Raw genomic sequence first — 14,242 nt, 5'->3', positions numbered from 1 at the left:
TAGCAGGTGCGGATGAGGTCACCGGAGCCGCCTTTTCTCACACATTTTTCATGCAAATCCGAGAAACTCTAAACAAATTTGAATAAAACCCCCTTTGTGCCGTCCCGCCCCCGCCGGTGGCTCGGATTCCTGCTCCCGGGAAGAACGGGCCCGTGCGGGAAGGCGGCCGGGGCCAGGCCGGGGAAACCAAGGGGAAAGGCGGGAGCTCGTCCCGAATCCGTCCCGGTGCCTCCTTCTTGGCTTCCTCCCATCCCCCGCCCCCGCCTCGACCCCCGGTTCTCCCTGATCCCACCGTGGGACACGTGCTGGGAAGAGGCGGGAATAAAGCCGGAGGGACAAGGAAGACAGGGACAGGTGGACTCCGAGGCCGGCCGAGGACCAGCCCGGCGAGGTCCCTGGGGTCTAGGATAATAATAATAATTATGGCGTTTGTTAAGCTCTTATTAGGTGCCACGGACTGTTCTAAGCGGTGGGGTAGATACAAGGTTATCAGGTTGCCCCACGTGGGGCTCACAGTCTTAATCCCCATTTTACAGATGAGGTAACTGAGGCACAGAGAAGTTAAGTGGTTTGCCCAAAGTCACGCAGCAGACAGATGGCGGAGTCGGGATTAGAACCCATGTCCTCTGACTCCCAAGCCCGTGTTCTTTCCACTACGCCACGCTGCTTCCCGACGATGTTGGAGGCGACTCTCTGCCCTGGGGCCGGGGGAGGGGAGAAGGGGGCTGGGGTCACCAGGATCAGGCTGTGGCTTGGGACCCCTCTCTTCCCCCTCCAAAGCACTTATGGGTATATGTATATTTCTACAATCCTACTTATTTGTATTGATGCCTGATTACCCGTTTTGGTGTCTGTCTCCCCCCTCTATATTGTATGCCCTTTTGTGGGCAGGGATTGTCTCTATTGCTGAATTATACTTTCCAAACGCTTAGTACAGTGCTCTGCACACCATAAATGCTCAATAAATACAATCGAATGAATGAATGAGCAGTTCTGGCACCCCGCTTCCAGCGGGCCCGGGGTTACCGCCCCTGAGGAAATCTGTACTATCCGGAACAGGGGAACGCCTGCGCCTTTGGCTTTCCTCCCCTCATTCCTTCATTCAATCGTATTTAGTGCGCGCTTACTGCGCTCAGAGCACTGTACTAAGCGCTTGAAAAAGTACAGCAGAATAATAAAGAGAGACAATCCCTGCCCACAGCGAGCTCACAGTCTAGAGCTGGGGTCGGGGGGAGACATCGACACAAGTAAACAGACCGCAATATAAATAAATAAAATGTCAGATTTATACAGTGCTGTGCTGTGGGGCGGAACGGGGGGGAAAGCAAAGGGAGAGAGTCAGGGTGACGCGGAAGGGGGGGGAAGATGAGGAAAAAGGGGGGATTAGTCCGCTCCGTAGCCCCGTGATCCCGGGAACCCCAGGGAGGAAGGTGGGGAAGGGGCATCACTCCCAACGCTCATCCCTCCAGCCCACCCTTTCCCACCCCCGGCGCTGGGAGAGGGCGCGCTGTAATGGGGAGAGACCGTGGTGCCGCAGCCGGGTTTGAAAGGGAGGGACATACTTATTATTCTATTTATTTTATTAATCATGTGAATATATCTGTAATTCTATGTATTTATATTGATGCTACTGATGTCTGTTTACTTGTTTCACTGCCTGTCTTCCCCCTTCTAGACTCTGTGCCCGTTGTTGGGGAGGGATTGTCTCCATCTGTCGCCAAATTGTACTTTCCAACAAGTGCTCTGCACACAGTTAAGCGCTCAATAAATGCGATTGAATGAATGAATAAGGGGGGAAAAAGTCGCAGCCCCCGATCCCGTCCCGTCGGTTTCCACTCAAGCAGGGGGAGATCCCGCCCTTTTCCCCTTTTTCCTCCTCTGAGTTCCGCCCCCATTCCGGGATTGGCTCTTTTCGTTCCTCCGGGCACCGGCCCGGCCTCTGTCCAGCCCTCCCTAATGCGCGCGGTTCCTACTAACGAGCTTCTCGGACTCCCGAGGCACCGCGCGTTCTTCTCGGTTCCTTTTTCTCTTGGGGACCAACGTTCAATTGTGAATGTGGGTCGGAAAGGGGGCAGAGTTTGGGCTAGACGGGCAACTGGGTTGGTCGGGTCAGAAAGACCCTTCTGCCAAAGGGTCAGAAAAACTAGATATGGGGTCCTTTTCACCCCACTGGAACCTGGAGTGAGTGAAAGTGGGAACGCAGCCTGAAGTGTGAGTGGAAGCAATGACTTCATCCCCACATCTGGTGAAGCCCATCCACCTCCCAACACCACTATCTCCAACCAGAAACACCAAGAGAGATTGACCAAAAGACATTTATTGAGAGGAGAAAAATCCGTTCACAATAATAATAATAATAATGGCATTTGTTAAACGCTTACTATGTGCCAAGCGCTGTTCAAAGCGCTGGGATAGATACAGGGTAATCAGGTTGTCCCACTTGGGGCTCACAGTTTTAATCCACATTTTACAGATGAGGCACAGAGAAGTGGCTGGCCCAAGGTCACACAGAAGATAAGTGGCGGATCCGGGATTAGAAGCCACGTCCTCTGTCTCCCAAATCCGTGCTCTTTCCCCTAAGCCACGCTGCTTCTCAAGGTCAGCACCCCCAGGCACACCCCAGTTCCGGGCCTGCCCTCCCTGGATCTCCCAGGGAACCCCCTACCACTGGCAGAGAGACGTGGAGGGCATGTTTGGCCGGAAAGCCCTATCTCATCCAGACAGTCTGTCCGCTCTGGTCTGGCGAGGAACAGGCAGAAGGATGGGTGGGGATTTGGGAGAACAAGTTTTTATGATTCTCTCTGCAGGGAGTCATCCTCTCTGCCCCTCTGCCGGCTCAGACCTAATTTGGATCCTCTCAGTCCGGAGCTCCTTGGCCCTGGGCACCGGGAGTCTGAGCCTCTGTCACAACTGGAGAGACGTCGGCTTCGGCCAGGAGGACTTTTAAAATCATCTCTTCTCTCCTGGTAAGCGCGCTCAAGACCGGTGAGGCGGTATCCTTCCAGACAGGGAATCCTGAGCAGTTCCGCTCCCAGCGTCTCCCCGTCCAGGACCTGCAGAGAAGAGACACGGATGGAGTTAGTCCACGCGTACGTCCGTCTTTGTGTGCACCTGCGGATGGCGCTCAGGCGGGTTTGTGTGTTCGTTCGCATCTAGGCCCAGGTTAACACACGCAGGTCCCTGTCACCAGGGATCCACTTTAGGTGGATGTGTGTCCATGTGTGCTGGCAGTCCTGTCTCACAACCTGGAGTCCCTTCCTCGTCCCGCTTTGTCCGCACCTCCCCTGTCACTGCCCATCTGCCCTTCTCCATCCCAGCTCCTCCTCAGCGGCCCCTCCTAGTGGCTGCCCAGCGCCTCCCTCCTCCCAACGGGGGCCCTCGCCCCCTCCCCCAGCCCCAATTCCCCTGTGCTGCAGGACGAGGCCCGACCCCTCTCCCCCACAGGGCTGGGGGAGCTTGGGGCGGCAGAGTCAGCAGGGCCACTCAGGCTGGGGCTAAATAGAGAGCTCGGCCTGTGGCCATTGCTTATTCATGCCCTACTCGAGGAGGGGCTGGGCCTGCCCCTCTCTCTAGGCCGCCCGTCACGGCCCACAAGGCCCCAGGAGCAACTTTCTGGACAATTTAATCTCTCCGGGGTGTTTGGGGGCCTAGCGCTCCCTCCTCCCTCTCCATTGAGCCCTCTGATATCTCTCTCCGGCTCCCTTTCACTGCCCAGACACATGCTGCTTATGTAAATTAGCCGCTTTCACAGCTCCCTTCCCTTCCGCCTTTTCTTCCCCCGTCTCCCTCTCTCCCCCTCCCTCTTCCCCTCGCTGAATGCAACCCCAAAGCTGTTCACTCCCCATCCTTCCTCCCCGGCACAATGACACCTCTATTGGGACCCGGGGGAGGAGGACCAGGTGGGCGGGGGCCGGTGGTGATTTTAAACTAATAACACGTGTTTTCATCCTGGGAGTCGCCATCCAATCTCCCCCCCTCTGCCCCTTTGACCTTCTTCATATCCCTTTCCAGGATTGCTGGACACCACTCCCCTAACTCCTGCCCACCTTTCTCAAGAACGGCTCCCCAGAGGGGCCCTGGGAGCTCAGCAGGCGATCTTTTCTTCACCCACCGTCCTGGATCGGACCACTGGTCCCCCAGCCCAGACCCTGTACAAGATTGCCTAGGGGATCCAGTACCCTCTCTCTGAGAGTATCCCATCTGATTCAAAACGGGGGCTCCATCGCCAAAGGAGTGAGACAGGCTGGCCCACGCTTAGGCCGCTGCCACAGAAATACAATGTGCAGCCCCAGAAACCTTTTTGCACAACTGGACCGGTGGCCTTTCTTCTGAGGAAAAGGCTGGCAGCTAGGTCCTCTCTGGGCACCTTCTGCTTTAAGGTCCTGGCTCTCAGTCAGACAGAAGCTCCAGAGATGCCCTGACTGGAGGTGGTGCCTGAAGGAGAGGTGTTCCCTTGAGGTGTGGATTAACGGAGAGGCCCCTCCGTTCCTCAGCGGACAGAGAAGCCTCCTCGGGAGGGAGGCCTCTCTTCTGAATGGTTCCCTGCCGACACTGTTTCCCGCCGAACTCCTATCCTGGGGGGTGGGGAATGTGTGGTGGTGGTGGTGGTGTGTGTGTGGGGGGGAATTATTCAGGAAGGGGGAAGTAAAGAGGAGGTGGGGGGGCAGCTTTCAGTAAAGGCACCCGGGAATGTGTCACAAGAGGGAGAGAAAGAGAGAGAGAAAAAAAGCAACTAGGAGAGACGGGACGTCAAGGACTCCTGAGTAATGAATAGCGAGTTTGCCCTTGAACCTCGCTGGGCCTTGCCATTCCCAGGCTCAGAACAAGAGCAGAGACATGTCTGAGCCCAGCTGCAGGGGGACCTGGCTAGGGTTCATCTCAGACACTTTGACAGGCCGGGCCTTTTCCCTGCATAGTTCAGCCCGGCCTCCGGGCTCCCCTGACAACAGCATAGTGCAGTCGCCAGGGCCCTGCCTTGCCTGCTGCATACAGAAGTGAGGAGGGGGAGGAGGAAGAGAAGGAGGAGACTGCTGGGAATTGGGTGTGTGTGTGTATGGGGGGGGGTGAGTTGTAGAGAGGGGAAAGGGGAAAAGAGGCAGGAGGCTGTTAACCCTTTGAATGCCAGAACCCCTGATTTTGAAGACCCCTTTTGTTCCCCTTCACATGGTGGCGTGATGGTCTGAAATGGGCTTGGCCTCTGGATAACACCTTGAATTCATGGAGGGTTTTCTTTTTCCAAAGGTGTTCCCCATCAGTCATCTCAGTCCGTCCTCACCACAGCCTCCTGGGGCAGAGGAAGGAATTATTATCCCCATTTTACAGATGAGCAAGAAATAGGCATGGAGAGGGTAAGTGACAGGATCAAGGTGACACAGAGGGCCAGCGGCCCAGCTGAGAGTAGAACACAGGAGTTCTGACTCCCAGACCAGGGCTCTTTCCACCAGATGATGCTGTAAACCAGGTCTAGCCAATAAGGCCCTAGGTACTAGGGCTACTGGCAGACCATGGCCAGAAATGTGGGACTCTGGTCCCAGGTCAAAGAGGAGAGGACATTTAGAGACACAAAGGTCAATTTTAAGCACTTGATACTCACCCACCCTCAACCCCACAGCACTTAGGGACATACTGGTAATTTATTTCAATATCCGTCTCCCCCTTTAGACTGTAAGCGCCTTGTGGTCAGGGAAGGTATTCACTTAGCCTGGCTGTGGATGGATGGGAACACCAAAGCTCATGCTTCCAGCCCTCCACTTTGGCCAATCTGGTACTTACTCTCAAAGGGAGGTGGTGAATCGGTGGGTTGGTGAAATTAATCAATCAGTGGTATTTACTGAATGCTTGCTGTGTGCAGAGCACTGTACTAAGTGCTTGGGAGAGTACAATACAACTGACCAAGCCCTCATTTCCTCATCTTCCTCTCCCTTCTGGGTAACCCTTGCCTTTCTATTTACACCCCTTTATTCACCCCTCCTTCAGCCCTACAACACTTATGTATATATCCATAATTTATTTATATTAATACGTGTATTCCCCTCTAGACCATAAGCTCGTTGTGGGCAGGGAACATGTCTAGCATCTCTTTTACACTGTACTCTCCCAAGTGCTTAGTCCAGTGCTCTGCACACAACAAACACTCAATAAAAATGCTTCATCAATTGATTGTATGCCGTCTTCTACTCTTCTTGAGCAAAGATTTCTTTTTACCAGTTTTGGCTTGCCATTGCTACTCAAAACCTGAGAGGTCTTGGCCAATCACTAAACTCTGTGTCTTGGTTTTTCCAACTGGGATGTGAAGACATTTCCCAGGGCCTCATTGACCCTTGTAGGCCAGGGGTGGGGAGAGGAAAAATCAGAGCGCCCCAGTTACTGAAGAATCTACCCCCACCATCTTGCTCAAGGGCAGTAGGAAGATACCGGGAGTTCAGGCCTCAGAGGGGAAAAGTGCTCTGGATTATGCTTGCCTATCTTTTCCCCATCCTTCTCCCCCTGCCACACACCCTCCCCTTCATTCTGCTAACTCTCTTCACAGCAGTTGTTGCTTCCTGAGCGCCCCAGGCAGGCCCACCGGAGCAACACTTCCTAAAGAATTGGGAACAATGAACTTGAGTGCCCCCTACCCTATCATCAGAATGATCCTACAAGGCCCAGGAAGCAAAACTGTCCTCTCCCTACAGCCCCGTGTTGCCATGGGGAATTAAATGGGCAACATCCAATTGTTACCCCATGTGGGACGGGGATTGTCCCCAACCTGATTAGCTTGTATTTTCCCCCTGCTTAGTTTAGTGCCTGGCACATAGTAAGCACTTAACAAATACTATAACCACCCCTCCCCCGCCTCACAAAAACCCCAGCAATGGGATGTTTGGAGAAGAGTAACAGTGCTGACTTCAGGGCTAGAGAAAAACAGTCAAGGCAATGTTAAAGGATCTTGTGCTCGGGGAGGGGAGGGTCACGATCCCTTGTCCTTTCCCTGAGTTGGAGGAGGAAACGGAAAGGCACCTGGTTGAGGTGGCCAGTGGAAAACCAGCCTCACTCTTTAGCCTAAGGCACTGACTCACTCCTGCACATTCTGTTCCTCTCATACCAACCTGCTCTCTATACCTCAATCAGCTCTCTCTAGACTGTAAGCTTCTTATGGGCAGGGAACATGTCTGCTGATTCTGAGGAACTGACTCTCCCAAGTGCTTAGCACAGTGGTCAGTAAATACCATCGATTGATCGTCTATTCCACCGCTGACCCCTTGCTTGCCTCCTCCCTCGGGCCTGGAACTCCATCCTTCTTCATATCCCACAGTCCACCACTCTCCCAACCTTCAAAACCCTCCTAAATTCACATCTCCTCCAAGAAGCCTTCCCAGGCTAAGCCCTCATTTCCCCTACCCTCCTTCTCCTCGAATGACTTTGCCCTTGGCTGTGTACCCCTTAAGCACTTTGCGGCCCCAAAGCCCATATGTATATACCCTTATTCTCTACTACTTAAAAATAATGATGATGGTATTCGTTAAGTGTTTTCTATGTGTCAAGCACTGCTCTAAGTGCTGGGTAGATACAAACTAACTGGGTTGAACACAGTCCCTGTCCCTGGCTCACAGTCTCCATCCTCATTTTACAGATGAGGTAAATGAGGCAGAGAGAAGTTAAGTGACTTACCCAGGGTCACATAGCAGACAAGTGGTGGAGCTGGGATTAGAAGCCAGGTCCTTCTGACTCCCAGGCCCATGCTCTATCCACAACGCCATGCTGCTTCCCCAATCTGGAATTTATTTTACTGTCTGTGTCCCTTGTAGACTATAAGTTCCTTGTGGGAAGAGATCATGTCTACCAGCTCTACTGTATTGAACTTTTCCAAGGGCTTAGTACAGTGCTCTGCACACAGTAAGAGCTCAATAAATATTTCGGATGGAACCTGCAGAACATCTGCATAGCCAGTTGGCAGTAGCGCCCCTCCTCCACCCCCATCCCTCACCTTGGCCTTTCAGCATTTCATCGCTTCCAGGCTGGGACAGAGGCAGGGAGAACAAAATGCCAAATAAAATCCACTGCTGCTTTATAAATGGGGTCTTCTGCCTCTGCTTCTCTTTTCCCCAACCTCAAAGCCTTGGCTTGTCCAGTGTGAGACTCTTGGAGGCCAAGAGGATGGGATAATCCATTCGGTTTTGCACTTGGCTGGTGGGTAATCTGTGGGGCTCCTCCACACTCCAGGGTAACCGTAGACCTGGAAGCTCGGCACTTAAGTCACTTGTCCCTGCGGGTTATCATTGCAGTGAAAGCGATGCCCGGGTAGTGTCTGAAGCACCCCTTTTCCTCTTCTCCCACTCCCTTCTGTGTCACCCTGACTTGCTCCCTTTGTTCTTCCCTCCTCCCAGCCCCACAGCACTTATGTACATATCTGTCATTTATTTCTTTGTATTGATGTCTGTCTCCCCCACTCTACACTTTCAGCTGGCTGTGGGCAGGGAATGGGCCTGTGAGAAAGGGCTGGTAAGGGCCAGAGTCATTCACGGCGCAACAAGAGGAAAGGAACTACCAGTCCCTTCGTTGCCAGCCCATTGTGGGGACATCCCTGCACTGAATGCCTACGGAAAACACAGAAGTACAAGATTTGATCCCTGCCATGGCAGAGTTTAAGGACTAGGAGAGGGTTTTCAGCAGGGTGGCACGAAAGGAAAGGATTCCTTACAATCTCTATTAGATGTGATCAACCAATCGATGGTATTTATTGAGCGCTTTCTAGGTGTAGGGCACTGTATGAAGCAGTTGGGAGAATACAACAGAATTGGTAAACACGTTCCCCACCCACAAAGAACTTAAAATCAAGAGGGTGGACCGTTCAAACTATTTGAGGGCATGGATCATGACTACCAACTCTACTGTACTGTACTCTCCAAAGCACTTAGTACAGTACACGGTACACAGTAAGTGCTCAACAAATACCATGGACTGAGGAGAGAGGGAGGGAGAAGGTCAAGTCATTGAGGCAACCACAGCTTCAGTTGCGATTGATCAAAGACCATTTCAGAAAAAGAAGTCAGGGTTAGAAAGAGATGGGGTAGGATAGTCCACTCAGCGAAGAAAACCCAGAAATATAGTTGAATATTACAATTACTTTTTGCTGGGTATGATAATGGTATTTGTTAAGGGTTTACTATGTGCCAGATACTGTACTACGTGCTGGTGTAGATACAAGATGGTCAAGTAAGACCCAAAGTACCTGTCGCATAACAGACTCATTCTACGTAGGGAAGAGACAACAGGTTTTACAAAGGAGGAAAGAGACACAGACAAATTACGTGAGTTACTTGAATCACACAGCAGGCAAGTGGCAGACCTGGGGTTAGAATCCAGGTCCTTCAAGTTTCAGGCCTGTGCTCTTCCCATGAAAGTCTCGAGACACTCCCCAACCTTGGACAATATTTCATGCCTTTCCATGGACAAGTCAGGAGGTCCAACAGGGAACCAAGGTTGTACAAGCAAGTCAGGAGAGATGAAAATGGAATCCCTCCAAGCCAGGATCCCCTAAGATGATGGTGGATAGGATGGGGAGGTGGGTACTAAGGGGATGGGGAGGAGATGGCCCCGAATCCAGAATGGGTGGCATTTTGAGGGAAGGGTTCAGAGCTCCAGTGGGAGGGAGAAGTCATGCATATCCTCATACTCTACCATTTCCCTTATCTGTAATTTATTTTAATGTCTCCCCCTGTAGACTGTAGGCTCCCTGTGGACAGGGATCTTTTCTACCAACTCGACTGTATTGTACTTTCCCGAGCATACAGTAAGCACTCAATAAATACCATGGATTGATTGATCATATGCAAGCCTCCTTAGCTCTGCATTACTACATCACTCTTTCAGTCCCTCCTCTCTTTCATAGGTGACATTTCAAGATGGATCTGGCCTTTTAGGATGGGGGAGAATCCCCGGTTAGTAGCAGTCCATGATCCTGACTGTTGAGTTCACTGTAGGCAGGGAACATGTCTACCAACTCTATTGTACTCTCCCGAGCAGTTAATACAATGCTCTGAACAGGTAAGCTTGCTCAATCAATTAATCGATAATATTTATAAAGCACTTACTGTGTACCGCAAGCACTGTACTAAGCGCTTGGGAGTTGGTAGACATATTCCCTGCCCACCAAGTGTCTACAATCTAGAGAGACAGACATTAATATAACTATTTTAGAATACATAATTTATATCTAGAATCTATAGCTATAAATACCTTGATGGGTTGATTAATGTCCTAAATTCACCCCTACTCTCCCTGCATAGAAAGTACCAGTATCGAGCTGGAATTTCCAAGGGGAAATGCCTGCCCGGCAGCTCTATACTGCTCAGGAATTCCAAAAGCACAGATCAGCTCCATGTTGAGTGGAGACGGAAGGGGTTGAGGTTTAAAGATGTCCACCTGTCTGTGATCCTCCTGCCTCTTCTTCCAGGCCAGGCCTCCAACACCCCTGCTCTTTTGCTCTGATCTCTGGTCCTTTTCCAGCCTTATTCCTGTTTGCCCTAACTGAGCCCGCAAGACTAGCACCTCCTGGATCTTACCGGGATAAAGCAGGGAGTAGATAATCTAATCTGGGGTCTTTCCAGCCCTTCAGGACAGCTCCCAGGTTTTGTAGGAGATCTAAGGAGAGGCTGGGCGTCCACTCCAAACAGGCGTGGGGGTGAACACAGTTATTTCACCCCTAGAGTTGAAAACCCCTAATAGAATTGGCATGACTCAGTGACTAGTCATTCTATCAGCTCTGGCTAGATGCCCCTCTCCTCCCTCCTTCCCCCTCCCCCAGCCCCACGAGCTGGAAATTCTGAACCTAGCCTTTCTTTGCCTACATGGCTCATCCTATTCATTGGCTAAGAAGCAGCATGGCCTAGGGCCAAAAGCACGGGCTTGGGCGTCAGAGGATGTGGGTTCTAAACCCAGCTCCACCACTTGTCTGCTGGGTGACCCTGGGCAAGCCACTTAGCTTCTCTGTGACTCAGTTACCTCATCTGTGAAATGGGGATTAACACTGTGAGCTCCACGTGGGACAGCCTGATTACCTTGTATCTACTCCAGGACTTAGACCAGGGCTCGACACATGATAAGCACTAAACAAATACCGTTATCATTATTATTATCATTATTATTTGTGGACTCAGAGGTCCAAGTCCTGGACAAATTCCTTTGCTTTCAGGAAGGTAGGACTTGGTAGGCTCCACTCCACTTTCTAGGTCTGGAAGGAAGCGGGTCTTCTCCTAGGTCCTGGGGCCTGCTGGCACTCCAGTCTTCCAGACTCCACAGCAGAGGCAACTGCATGTGGACACGCAGAAGCCCTGAGTAGTCAAGAATGCAGATATCATACAGGTGATATCTTGGGGGTTCCATCTGGGCACTTCAAGGTTCCCCTTGGGTTCTGGGATCTGGTCCACCTTTAGCGGTTCTTCTTCCTTCCTCACCTGCTCATCTGGATTTAAGGAAGTTCTCCTCCTCTCCCATGCTGCCCTGCTGGGGATAATCCCTCAGCGTCCACCCCTGGAATTCAGGGTCTTGGCCCCAGGGTTTTTTTTAGTTCTGGGCTGGACCACATAGGCCACCCCCCACCTCCTGGACCCCCTCCCCCCAAGTCCCGATCCAGGATGGGACGATAGCCAGTAACAGAGGTAGGTTCCACATCAGGTTCAACCTTCGGGAACCAAAACAGGTCTCTTCTGGCTTGGACTTTCTGGGAGCCAGGGAGGAAGGCAGCCCGGCCAAGGGTGGCCTTGCTGGACCTCTTAGCTTGGTCCACCCGCCCCCTCCACCAATCCCAGTTAGCCAGGGCAGAAGCCCTGCCCCTATGTGTACCACAGGGGCATTCACTGCCCAAATGGGGAAACTGAGGCAGAGGCAAAGAAGACCCAAAGGGGCACAGAACACTTGGAGACACAGGTGGATCTAACCTAGGGCTCTAGAAAGTAGAGAAGTAGTGTGGCTTAGTGGATAGAACACAGGTCTGGAAGTCAGAAGGACCTGGATTCTAATCTCAGCTCTTCCTTTTGTCTGTTGTGTGACCTTGGGCAAGTCACTTCACTACTCTGTGTCTCAGTTCCCTCGTCTGTAAAATGAGGATTAAGACTGTGAGCTCGATGGTGGGACAGGGACTGTGTCCAACCAAATTAACTTGTATCTACCCCAGCGCTTAGTATAGTGCCTAGCACATAATAATAATAATAATGGCATTTGTTAAGCACTATGTGCCAAGCACTGGGGTAGATATAAGGTAGTCAAGTTGTCCCACGTGGGGCTCACACTCAATCCCCATTTTACAGATGAGGTAACTGAAGCACAGAGAAGTGAAGTGGCTTGCCCAAGGTCAGCCAGCAGACAAGTGGCGATCCGGGATTAGAACCCACGTCCTCTGATTCCCAAACCCGTGCTCTGGCCACTGAGCCACGCTGTTAACAAATACCAACCAAACAATCAAGCACAAAAAAAAAAAAGAAAGGAGCGCTTAGGGGCAAGGCGTGGGGGGAGGAGGCCTGCTCCTCCTGTCTCAGCTGTCAGGCGAGGAAACCGCAATGATGCAAAGAAAAAAAGGGAGGGGGATGGATGTCTAATCTGGCTGGCTTGTGGCCACCGGCTGCTGAGCTTCAGGCCCGGTTCCCGGAGGCTCCAGCCCCGGCCGGGCCACCGCGGGCAGAGCCGCGCCCGGAATGCCATCCCTCGGCTTTGCGCGGAGGCTCCGCAGCCGGGTGAGACCGAGAAACTCCCCTGTCACTACCGACTGCCCACAACCGACGAGATTAAGCCGCTGAGCCGGAAAGGAGCGGGGAAAGACGGGGAGGCGAAGGCCGTGGAGGACCAGCCTGGCTTAGGGGAAAGAGCCCGGGCTTGGGAGGCAGGGGACGTGGGTTCTAATCCTGCCTGCACCGCTTGTCTGCTGTGTGACCTCGGGCAAGCCACTTAGCTTCTCTGGGCCTCGGTTACCCCACCTATAAAATGGGGATTTTATATTCTATATTCTATAAAACTGTGAGCCCCACGTGGGACGATTTGATTACCGTGTATCCACCCCGGAGCTTAGAACAGTGTTTGGCACATAGTAAGCGCTTAACAAATACCATTATTATTATTATTAGTAGTAGTAGTATTTTACCTGCCAAAGCCCCCTGCCCGCTCCTCCCCCTCACCGACCTGTCATCTCCTGAACAGCCCCCTCCTCTCTTCTCTCCCTTCCTCTTCCTCCCTCTCCTCCTTCCTTCTTTCTTTCATTCATTGATTCATTGATTCATTCATTCAATAGTATTTACTGAGCGCTTATCATGTGCAGAGCACTGTACTAAGCGCTTGGAATGTACAATTCGGCAACCGATAGAGACAATCCCTGCCCAATGACGGGTTTACAATCTAATCGGGGGAGACAGACGGACAAAAACAAGACAACATAATCACGATAAATAGAATCAAGAGGATGTACACCACATTAACAAAATAAATAGGGTAATAAAAATATAACACAGTCCCTGTCCCACATGGGGCTCACAGCCTTAATAATCCCTATTTTACCGTGGGGGAACTGAGGCACAGAGAAGTGAAGTGACTTGTCCGAGGACACACAAAAGACAAGTGGGTTTAAGCAGTGTGGCGTAGTAGATAGAGCACGGGCTTGGGAGTCAGAAGGTCATGAGTTCTAATCCTTCTTCTCCTCCTCCCTCCCCCCTCACCTCCTGCCAGTTTGGGGGAATAATAATAATAAAAATAATGGCTTTTTTAAGCGTTTACTATATGCCAAGCACTGTTCTAAGCGCTGGGGTAGATACAAAGTAACAGATTGTTCCACGTGGGACTCACAGTCTTAATCCCCATTTTACAGATGAAGTGAGGCCCAGAGAAGTGAAGTGACTTGCCCAAAGTCACACAGCTGACAAATGCCAGAGCCGGAATTAGAACCCACGACCTCTGATTAAAGAGAATATAAATAAAAATATATTTAAAAATAAAGGGAATATAGGCGTCGAGGAGCAGGAAGAGACTTAGAAACTTTGACACAGAGCTAGAGAGAGAGAGAGAAATTTCCAGAGAGGAGACAGGATCAGCTGGAAGCTGACACTCTTCCCTCCTTCAAAGCCCTGCTGAAGGCACACCTCCTCCAAGAGGCCTTCCCAAACTAAGCCCCACTTTTCCTCAGCTTTCCCTCCCTCCTGCTTCACCATGACTTGCTCCCTTTGCTGTTCACCTCTATCCCTGCCTCACAGCACTTATGTATATATGTATATATGTATAT

Source organism: Ornithorhynchus anatinus, chromosome 5 (assembly GCF_004115215.2).
Source record: "Ornithorhynchus anatinus isolate Pmale09 chromosome 5, mOrnAna1.pri.v4, whole genome shotgun sequence".
NCBI lineage: Eukaryota > Metazoa > Chordata > Mammalia > Monotremata > Ornithorhynchidae > Ornithorhynchus > Ornithorhynchus anatinus.
This window is presented reverse-complemented; position numbering follows the sequence as displayed.